Source organism: Amblyraja radiata, chromosome 25 (assembly GCF_010909765.2).
Source record: "Amblyraja radiata isolate CabotCenter1 chromosome 25, sAmbRad1.1.pri, whole genome shotgun sequence".
NCBI classification, from domain to species: domain Eukaryota; kingdom Metazoa; phylum Chordata; class Chondrichthyes; order Rajiformes; family Rajidae; genus Amblyraja; species Amblyraja radiata.
Window position 1 is genome coordinate 11678679 of NC_045980.1, and position 11938 is coordinate 11690616.

An 11938-nucleotide genomic window follows, 5' to 3' on the forward strand; every position below is an offset into this window, starting at 1 on the left:
GTGCGCGAAAGTAACCTGTCAACGTAACGTGGCTGAATTTGATGAAGTCGTGTTTAGATGGTTCAGAAAATCCCTCCAGCCAGATGCCTGTTGAAAGATAAAGCTAAAACTAACATGCTTGCCAAAAAACTCCGGCGTGGAAAGCTTTGAAGCATCAAATACGTTCCTGTACTGCAGGAGAGAGACGCACAATCTTGTTTACAAACGCTGTGCCGTGAAAAAGCTGTTAGAGACAAGCTGCTGCTCAAGAAATACTCACGTGAAGATTTGTCCTAAATTTCTAGTGAATTCATTCTTGATGTAAGTAGTTTGGGGGGGAAAGTCAGAAAATGCTGAATATGGGTATTGCAAAGTACAGTTAGCCAACTGGGGAAACTGCTTTATCCTTGTTATCCTGACTGGGTTAACTGGGCTTAGATATTGACTGGTCGCATCATGGCCTGGTTCGGCAACTCGAATGCCCAGGAACAAAGAAGACTGCAAAAATCTGTGGTGTTTACAGAGTACAATGTTCATTGGTGTGTTGCTGCATAAAACTATAAACACTCTTGACTGTTGACTACTCCTTCCTAACTGTCCTATTGCTGGCCATTTCATACACATTTTCACTTTGGTGTAGGGAGTTTTAAATATGTCAAAAGTACAATATTTTGCTTTCAGAAACTTAAAAGGCCAGGCCACCTTGATTTGCTTGCTTCTTCAGTATTTCCAATCAGAATGTAGAGCATAGAACAGCACAACACAGGAACAGGCCCTTCAGCGCACAATGTCTGTGCCGAACATGATGCCAAGATAACCTAAGCATCTTTGACTGCACGTGATCCATATCCCTGCATATCTATGTGCCTGTCGACAAGCCTGTTAAATGCCACCATCGTATATGCCTCCACTACCATCTTTGACAGTGTGTTCCAGGCACCCACCACTCTCTATGTAAAAAAAACCTATCTCATTTAAATGTCACGCCTCTCACTTTAAATCTCAATTCTTTAATTTTTTATATTTCCACCCTGGAAAAAAGGTTCTGAGTGTCTACCCTTCCTGCTTTATATACAGCCTGGCATTCAAAGCAAAAGGGTAAGCAAGGTGCTGCTACCATGTGAAGAAAGGCCCCCTCCCAAAACGTCACCTGTCTATTCCCTCCACAGACGCTGCCTGACCTGCTGAGTTCCTCCAGCACTTTGCGTTTTGCTCAAGATTACCGCATCTGCAGTTTCTTGTGTCTCCATTTGGTTTCCGCCATCTTGTCGTGGACTATATAATCATCATGGCGGTGAAATAATTTAAGATGTGATTTGCTGTAAGGAAGTACAGTGACAAAATTGCATTGCCTTGCAGTCTGAAGAAGGGTCACGACCTGAAACGTTACCAGTCTGCGTTCTCCAGGGATGCTGCCTGACCTGCTGAGTTAAACCAGCACTTTGTGTCTTTTTTCATAAAGCAGCATGTGCAGTTCCATGTGTCTACATTTGCTTGCATGTTTAATCAGAATGATCGATTTCAATAGATTATATATCAGGTGGGTTGTGCAACTACAGGTAACTTTAATTGTCTCTGTTTGTACCCCTGCTCCCCCCACCTACTGAGCAGAAGCATTGCAGAACAACAAATATTTTCTCCCCATATGCTTCAAATATACATTTCATCTGTGGGGAGACTCTGGCAACTTGTATGTAAGATATTAACAAGCCACTGTTTCACTGTGTTGAACTCGGACCAAGAAACGACAGAGAGAAGTATCTACACTAAGTGGTGTTTTAATAACTAAATTCATGTTCATGTCATAGGAGCAGAATTAGGGCATTCGACCTATCGAGTCTACTCCGCCATTCAACCATGGCTAATCTATCTTTCCCTCTCAACCCCATTCTCCTGCCTTCTCCCCATAACCTTTGTGAACCATACTAATCAAGAACCTGTCAATCGCTATAAAAATACCCAATGACTTGACCTCCACCACCGCCTTTGGTAGCAAATTCCACAGATTCACCACCCTCTGTCTAAAGAAATTCTTCCACAACTTTTTAAAGGTATGTCCAATATTTATTCTAATATCGTGCTGTTTGGTCCTAGACTCTCCCACTAGTGGAAACATCCTCTCTCCACATCCAGTCTATTCAGGCCTTTCACTATCCTGTAAGTTTCAATGAGGAACTCTTCATCCTTGTAAGCTCCAATGAGTACAGGCTCAGAGCCATCAAACGCTCATCGTATTGATCAATAACAGTGGCGCAGCGGTAGAGTTGCTGCCTTACAGCACCAGAGTCCCGGGTTCAATCCTGACTAATGCCCCTGTCCCACTTAGGAAACCTGAACGGAAACCTCTGGAGACTTTGCGCCCCACCCAAGGTTTCCGTGCGGTTCCCGGAGGTTTTTGTCAGTCTCCTTACCTGCTTCAAACCTCCGGCAACCACCTGCAACCTCTGGGAACCGCTCGGAAACCTTGGGTGGGGCACAAAGTCTCCAGAGGTTTCCGTTCAGGTTTCCTAAGTGGGACAGGGGCATAAGGGTGCTGTCTGTACGGAGTTTGTACGTTCTCCCTGTGACCATGTGAGGTTTCTCCAGGTGCTCCAGTTTCCTCCCACATTCCAAAGACGTACAGGTTTATAAGTTAATTGGCTTCTGTAAATTTTAAATTGTCCCTAGTGTTTAGGATATTGCTAGTGTACGGAGTGATCGTTGGTCAGCGCGGACTCGGTGGACCGAAGAGCCTGTTTCTATGCTGTATCTTTAAAGTCAAACATCTAAAGTCTAAAATAGTGGTAGATATTTAGGGAATTGTTTGAAGCTGAAAGGAAGGTTGAGCATTTTCTACCACTGATAAACTACTTACTAGTAATGCAACATGTTCCCACCACATTTCTCTGCCTGGTTTCCTCCACACACTGTCGCTATCATTGTCAACTTAATGTAAATGTATTAAGTGGATCCTGCTGCACCTCAGGTACTTCCACCCACACTTGCCGAAATTATAACATTAGATGGTTTCAAATATTTCAAACGGAGGCCAACCACTATATCATCTGTGGTTTTCAGGCCTGTAGATCATGTAAAACGTTCACAAATAAACAAAGTGGCCTCTGCCACTGTGAGGCTCTTGCTTTCGCTCACCTCACCCCAATTAAAATGTTTAATGCTTTATGTTTATTTATTAATGGGCCAACACTGTCTCCCTCCAGCTTGAGGCTGTGCAACGGACTCTCTGCCAAAGTGTGTCTCATTCATTGCAACTTTTTAGTGGCATCATAGTTGGCACCAGCCACCACCTCTCTCATGTCTCCCAAGTCTCTCCCGTTGCAATATTAGCTAGCAGTTGCACACTCTGCTTTTGTTTTCAAGCATCTGTCACTGTTGGCTCTCTCCAGCATCCAACATTCTCCAGTTCCCTGCAACACCACAGGCGGCACTTCACGCCTTTGCCAGAAGGAAATAAAGAACAGAGATGTACTCCCATCACTTGTCTCAGCCGCACCTCTCTTAGATATCATATTTATTCTATTTAAGCTTTACCTTGAGAGAAGTCAGCATTTTGATGACCGGCAAATGAAGGAAACTGGATTCAATTAGGTCCCCCTTTCATCCCTTCCAAGCTCCAGCGAGTACAAGACCAGTGCCATCAAACGCTCATCATGCTGATCAATAACACAGGTGCAGCGGTAGAGTTGTTGCCTTACAGCGCCAGAGACCTGGGTGAAGGGTCCAGACCTGAATTGTCACCGACCCATGTTCCCCAGGGTGGCGTCCTGACCCGCTGAGTTACTCCAGCACCTTGTGTCATTTTTGGAATTAGATTGTTCTGATATTTGAAAAATAAACTTTATTCAGCGTTAAAAATACATATGAAATACAAACTGCAAAATCTCTTTATACATTCTCTGTAGATTCAATAATGTTATAGTAGTGTTTGCACCCGTCTTTAAATTAAATACCCTTGCCACTCATGTGCCCCCCGCGGGTGATATCCCTTCCCTTGTGTGAGGGGTGTCCCCACCACACTCTGTCCCCCAATGCCCAGCAGCGGAAGGACACAGGAATGTGGTCCTCTCCCACAGAGCATTGGTGTTGGCTGCATCGAGCTTCAGTGCATCCATTGTCACATACTCCTGCAGTCTGGAATGGGTCAACATTCCCTTTTGGACATCTTGCTCTGCTGGGAGGCAAAGATTCTGGCAGAACAAAGAGCGTCTTTCACCGAGATGATGATCTTCCAGCAGCACTCGACGTCCATGTTCAAGTATGTTCCTGGGAACAGCTCATGAATCAGAGAGTCTTCTCTTCTGTGCTGTTCGGGATGAACCGTGACAAGGACCCTCGCATCATTCTCTAGACTCTCTTCACAAATCCACTCTGTGAAGAGGTGGGCAACCGTCTCCTCTCCATCGCAGCCGTCCCATGGGCAGCGTGCGCTGGTAGTGAGGTTCTGATGGTGCAGGAGGAATCTGACTGGGAGGACTCCCCTCACCGCCAGCCAAGCCAGGTCTTGGTGCTTATTGGTGAGTTCTGGTGATGAGGCATTTCACCAGACAAAATGGACAATCCGCTCAGTGAATCACGCCACTGGATCCATCGAGTCCTTGTCCTGCAGGATGTTCCATGCTGACCACTGCCTGATGGACTTGTGGTCGAAGGTGTCCCGGAAGGACAGATGGTGCGTCAATGTTCAGCTGACGGGCACACTGCGTGGCATCTGTGCCAGGCCCATCGTTCACAACTTATTCTCTCTGGCTACAGTGGTAATGCTATTGAGCCTCTGAGCCAGAAAGCTGTGAGCTAAGACCCCATTGTTGAAACGTAAGCATCTAATGCAGGCTGACATGCAATATTGCTGGTTTTTAGAGCCATGACCACAGGTATCTGAGTGCTGTCTCGAGTGGATCTAAGATCTCAAGACCACTTAAAAAGGGGGGGGACTTGCCTCGATATTATGACTGGGATTTCTCCCTTGACCAACATAAAGATTATCTCTTCATTAACACTCTGCCTATAAGGGCACAGAACCTCTTTGGCAGCAAAGTGCTTAGTGACACCCCGACAGGTTTATTTATTCAACATTCCTCCAACTGTTTTGTTCGGTCTGTGTGATATCTTTATGATATGTGATGATTTCAATTTCCTCTTGCTGGACATGGAAGGGTTTGTAAGCAGTCGGCATTGAATTGATTGATTGATTGATACAGCATGATAACAGGCCTTCTTGATTAGTGCGGGTGTCAGATGGTATGGGGAGAAGGCAGGAGAATGGAGTTGAGAGGGAAAGATAGATCAGCAATGATTAAATGGCGGAATAGACTTGATGGGCCGAATGGCCTAACTCTGCTCCAATAAACAAGGAACTTGTGAACTTATAAGGCCCTTCGGCCCACTAATCCACGCTGACCACCCGCCACCGATCCGTTCACATTAGTTCTATGTTATCTCATTTTTGCATTCACTCCCTACACAATTGGGACAATTTACAGTCCAATTAACCTGCAAACTCACACATCTTTGGGATGTGGGAGCAAACTGGAGAAAATCCACGCGATCCCAGGGAGAACGCGCAGACTCCACACAGACAGCACTCCACACTACCAGCTGCACCGTCGTGCAACCACAAAGTAGTTCCCAGCTGTTGGCTTATTCCCCCCGTTCATTGGTTCCATAGTTTTTTTAATTCTAATTCATCGCTAACTTATTTTGGGCCAATCAACAAAATGAAAGGAAAATGTAACAAGGGGGAAAAAAGAGTAGAATAAAAAAGAACATCAGGCAAATACTCGCTCACATCTGTCGCAATGACATTCATTCCTTCTCTCTCCCTTCTCCTTCCCAACTCAGCATGTCTTTCTTCTTCTTAAGCCCTTTGCTCCTCTAGGGAGCATCTGGGCCATTGACAAATGTCCTCCACCTCACTCGGTTGTTGGCAGTTCTTTCAAGTTCCTATTGAGTCCACACTCAGACATTTCTGTCTGGACACCTCATCTCCAGCTGTTTCTGGGCGACCTCTTTTCCTTTTTCCTTTGGGGTTCCATTTCAGGGCTTGCCGGGTAATGTTAGTGGCAGGTTTACTGAGGGTGTGTTCCACTCAGCATGTGGAAAGAGGTTACTAATTTGGAAGTGGGGAGGAAGTGAGCCAAGGATTTCAGCGAAAGATGTAGAGAGACGTACGGATGTTATGTGAACGAGATGGACAAGGGTAGTGAGAGCTAATCTCCAATGGTCTTTCATTCACCTCATATTCTTAGAATGAGTTGGCTTCTTGGAAGTATTAGTAAGTCTTGCTGCTGGTGTGTTTTTATTTAATATCAAAATATTTTATATCTGGTGTCCAGGAGTAAAAAGGGGCGGAAATGTTGCTACATCTTCACAAAATATCTACAGTTCTGTGTGCTGCAGATTACAGTTCACACCGGCCTCATAAAGAAAGGCATCTAAAAAAATCATCAAACTGCTACCAGTTAAGAGGTGAATTGTGCAGTCGTTGAGCTACGGAGCACAGAAGCAGGCCCTTCAGCCCATCACATCTGATCAACGGTTACCTATCCAGATTAAACCCATTCATTAGCATTTGGTTTATAGAATATCCATGGGCAGGTAAAAGAAAGAAATGTCTAAAAGGTGCTATGGTAAGGAAGTTATTAAGATGGAACAGGTGTGCAGAAGATTTACCGGGGTGTTCCCAGGACTCGGGGGATTGCATACAAATGACAATGGACACTGAAAAATCCTTTCAAAACATTCACCAGACTAATAACCTCACAATACTGGTTTGCTTTGCCCGTGTCCTGTCTGATTTTACTGCCATCATCAGCCATCCCTTGATTCAGACATGACTTCTGCCACTATTCACCGATGGAACCTGAGGTTGGTGAACAGTGCCTAGTCCATCATGGATACTGACCTCACCGCCATTGAAGGGATCTAGAGGAATCGCTGCCTCATAAAGGCAGCCAGCATCATCAGAGACCCACACCACACTGACCATGCTCTCACTTCACCCCTGCCATAAGGAAGAATGTTCAGAAGGTTGTAAACTGTAACATCCAGTTTCAGGAGCAGCTTCTTCCCTACAGCCATCAGGCTAGTAAACACTACAACCTTCACGTAAGCTCTGAACCCCATAGACCTGGGGGCATTGAATTAACTCTCTTGACTCGAGGTGGATCAGTAATCCATACTCATAACTACTTCTCAAAAGCTGAAGAAGGGTCCCAAATAAGAACGTCACCTATCCATGTTCTCCCGAGATGCTGCCTGACCCGCTGAGTTACTCCGGCATTTTGTGCTTTTAATGCAAAGCAGCAACTTAGTCCAAGATTTCAGTGGGTTCATACATGATCTGAACCTCAAATCCCCACTGTCACCTTTTGACACGTCTCTTGTGACTCTTAATCAGCAAAAGCTTTTGACCTCAGTTTTGGAAACTATCATAGAACATAGAACATAAGCAAACAGTACAGCACCTGAACTTGCCCACAATATCTGTGCCGAACAAGATGTCAAACCAACTCTTGCCTGCCTGAACATAACCTATATCCCTGCATTCCTTGCACATCCATGTGCTTTTTCGAGATACAGCGCGGAAACTGGCCCTTCAGCCCGCTGAGCACGGCCAACCAGCGATAACCCTGTAGACTAACACTATCATACACACTATAGACAATTTACAATTTTATCACAGCCAATTAACCTGTACATCTTTGTAGTGTGGGAGGAAACCGGAGCACCTGGAGAAAACCCATATGGTCACAGGGAGAACGTACAATCTCTGTACAGACAATAGCCATAGCCAGGATCAAACCCGGGACTGGTGCTGTAAGGCAGGAGCTCTATCGCTGCGCCACTGCGCCTTTCCAAAAGTATTTTAAATGGCACAGTCATATCTGCCCCCATCCCCGGCATTGCATTTCAGGCTCTCACCACCCTCTGTCTAAAAAAACCTGCCCCACACATCTCCTTTAAACATTCCACTGGCCAAGCACCAATGGCTCTTTGAGAGGGAGAGATCTGGATTTCCATTATCCTTATTCTGACAAGGTGTCCCCTGATTTCATTTCCAAAGCACCAGCTCCAAGTGGGGAATCAATCCTTTTTGTAGTTGGGCTTGTTGAAAGGACTTGGTTTGCAAATACCTACGGATTGAAAATACCGGTGGATAAACCTAAAATAAGAACACAAAAATCCCCCAGCACCAATGGGTCAATTTTATTGTCACATATAAAACTGCACAGTGAAATTATTTTTGCATATTTACAAATGCAGATGCCGCCATGTTTTGGCGCCATTTCCAAAGATCAAAGTCCAGTCCGCCCACGCACTCGCTGCTGGAGTGGTTCCTAATCCAGGTAAGCCCCAGGCTTCTGCAGGGCCTTCCTTCCATGCCTTTGACCGGATCGGACAGGAGATGAACGGAATATCGCTTTCAGTTTTGCATATGGCTCCCGGCCTAATGAAACACATGCTTGTGGTTCACAAAATGAAGAGCTTGGATCCCTCTGTGTTGAAAGTCTCAAAACTGTTATCTTTGAGATGGATTGTGTGAACAAATAAATCTGTGTACCATGTAGAATTATAACGTGCATTTTGTCACATTCTGATACAAAAACATTTTGACTTTACATTTTTAGGCATTTTTGGATGGAATGGTTATTGAAGGTTTAAAGGTCAAGGCTGTTGGGAGCATAAACTTTTAATCTCCTCTCAGTTCATCAGAACAATCGTTTACAAAACCATCCGGAACTTACATGAAAACTCCATTAAACACAGCATTTCTTGTTGCCACTTTAGTGATTAATAGCTTTGACATCGTAGGTGTTTCCGCTGGCTGGGTAGCACGCAACAAAAGCTTTTCACTCTACTTTGGTACCCGTGACAATAAACTAAACTGAAATCAGGCAACTGAATCATCCTACCACAACCAGAGAGCAGTGCTGAACTACTCGCTCCCTCTTTGGTGACCCTCAGACTCTCCTTGATCGGACTTTGCTGGCTTCACCTGGCACTAAATGTTATTTCCTTATCATGTATCTGTGGCTCGATTGTAATCATGTATTGTTTTCTGTTGACTGGTTAGCACGCAACAAAAGTTTTACACTGCACCTCGGTACACATCACAATAAACTAAACTGGACTGGAATAAACTAAACTGAACAGGTCAGAATTTTCTGAGATCTCTTCTTAGTAAAATGTTTCTTATTGCAGGGGTTAAATTGGACAATGCATAAAGATGGGTCAAAGTTTGCCATCAACCAATGATTACAGTCCCAGCGGCTTGCCAACTTAATGCAGCTTGTTGATTGGAATAATTTCCGCACCCAGCCAGCACTAATAATGTTGGTGATTGGCTGGATTCATCAGCAGGGAATCAATAGTGGGCAACTTTGACTAAAAATAAACAACAATTCTAAAATAATAATATAAAGTGCTGCAACACACACCGAGTAAGGAAGTATTCTGTGGGATTAACTCTTTGGCCCAATCATTCTGTTTGTCACTCCATTAATTGTTTGATTTATTGAAAGATACAGCATGAAAACAGGACCTTCGGCCCACCGAAGCCATGCTGACCATCGATCACCAGATCACAGTAATTCTATGTTATCCCACTTTCCCATGTACTCCCTACACACTAGGGACAATTTACAGAGGCCAATTAACCTACAAAATTGCATTGCTTTGGAATGTTGGGATGAGATTGGAGCACCCAGAGAAAACCCAAGCAGTCACAGGGAGAACGTGCAAACTCCACATAGACAGTGTTCGAGGTCAGGATCGAACCGAATTGTGAGTCAGCAACTCTACCAGTTGCACCACCGTGCCATCTATGATTGTTTTCAACACTTACTATCGATCTTGTTAAAGCTGAACTGCAACTCTGGGGCAATATTGCTGGAGCAAGTGCTGGCAGCAGCACCGTGACTCCAATGGGGAAGCATTAAATAGAACACAAAGTGCTGGAGGAACTCAACGGGTCAGGCAGCATAAATGTAGAAACAATGAACTGTAGATGCTGGTTTTTACTAAAAAAAATAGACACAAAATTGTGGAGTAACTCAGTGGGTTGGGCAGATCTCCGGAAAGGAAGGATGGGTGACATTTTGGATCGGGACCCTTCTTCAGTTGGAGGGACAGAAAGCTGGAAAAGTGTTGGGGGCCGGAGAAAGTCTGGTATGTAATAGTTGGATACATAGAAACATTGCAACAATGAAATAGATGCATTACTTTTTTATTCTTTTGCAGGATAGGCGGCACAGTGGCACAGTTGGAAGAGCTGCTGCCTCACAGCACCAGAGACCTGGGTTTGATCCTGACTATGGATGCCGCCATAGAGTCAGATAGCGTGAAAACCGGCCCTCAGGCCCAACTTGCACACGCTGACCAACATGCCCAATCTACACTAGTTCCACCTGCCTGTCTTTCCGGAGTTTGTACTTTCTCCCTGTGACCACGTGGGTTTTCCCTGGGACACGTGGGTTTGTCCTTTCATATTCCAAAGACATGTGGTTTGTAGGTTAATTGGCTTCTGTAATTGCCCTTAGAATCTAGGGTGGCAAACGTACAACTGGTGTGAATAGGTGATCGATGGTTGGTGTGGACTCAGTGGGTCGAAGGGCCTGTTTCCACGTTGTATCTCTAAACTAAAACTAAGCTGAATAAAACATGATTATCACTTGTAAGCCCAACATTTATTCTCCACTTTAATTGCTCCTTCTTCTTCTTTCGTGTGGCGTGCACAGCCTAAAGTTGTTGGACAACTTGTTCTATTTGATCTTCCGTTTGTGCACGTCGAGTTGATTGCATTAGTCGAAACAGGGCGGACCACGTGAAGGTTGCAATCTTCCACCCCTAGTTGCTCCTGAGTTTATTCCTTTCCATTTCAGCAGATATTAAAAGTATCTACTTACTACATTGGTGAACAGGAGTCATGTAAAGGCCAAGTATTTAAGGATTATAATTTCTTTCTTTGAAAGGCACACAAATTCTTATCACAATTGAGCACTAGTTCTTTATTACAGATTTAAACATGTCACATGTCACAAATCACACATTAAACATGTACAATCCAAACTGTCAAAAAGCATTTCTGTATTACACAAAGTTAAGCAGGTTCTGGATCACAAATCACTCCGCATTCTCTACTGTTCACTAATCTTACCCTATTTAAATTACTGTGCAGAAGTCTGGGGCAATAACTATAAAAGTTCGCTACATTCATTAACTATTCTGCAAAAAAGAGCAATATGTATTATTCACAATGTCAGGTATCTGGATCACACTAATCCATTATTCTTACAGTCAAAATGATTAAAATTAGCAGATTTAGTTGCATTTAAAACAGCACAGATAATGTTTAGGGCCAAAAATAAAAACTTACCTGGAAATATACAAAAATTATTCAAAGAGCGAGTGGGGGGTTATAATTTAAGAAGAATATTTAATTTTAAGGTACAAAGAGTCCGCACGACCAGAAAAACATTTTGTATTTCAGTCTGTGGAGTAGGATTGTGGAACAGTTTGAATGTGGAGTTAAAGCAATGTCCAAACATGAACCAGTTCAAAATGACATACAAAAAACTTTTTTACACAAGGTACAGGGATGAAGGGGTTGGTTGACAAACAGGGGTTAGTGTTTATTTATTATTTTGTTTATTATTTATTTATGTTTTTTGGTTACTTCATACATATTACTTGTAAGTGTATATCAGTTGTATGTATATATATGTTTGTATGCATCTCTAAAAATTGTCTGGGGTATTATTATTATTAATTAATTAATTATTAAATATGGAAGAAGGGTTTAGGGAGAAGGGGTGAGATTAAATAAGTTATTCTTCTCACTCCTTTTCAAGCTTGTAAAGAAAAAGTGTTGGACATTTAAATTTCGCTTTATGCTTTTTATTGCTTTGCAAATATTGCCTGGAATGTCCAATTGTTTGACTATTTCGATTTTGTTGTTGTT

General features: G+C 43.5%; 1 long non-coding RNA gene across 1 annotated transcript; it reads left to right on the forward strand.

The window, feature by feature from the left end:
- Positions 1–254: 254 nt before the first annotated feature.
- On the forward strand, positions 255–10622 carry LOC116987199. The gene is made up of 3 exons (XR_004415663.1): positions 255–300; positions 1149–1300; positions 10219–10622. It is a non-coding gene; the product is annotated as an uncharacterized LOC116987199 (long non-coding RNA).
- The last annotated feature ends 1316 nt before the right edge of the window (positions 10623–11938 follow it).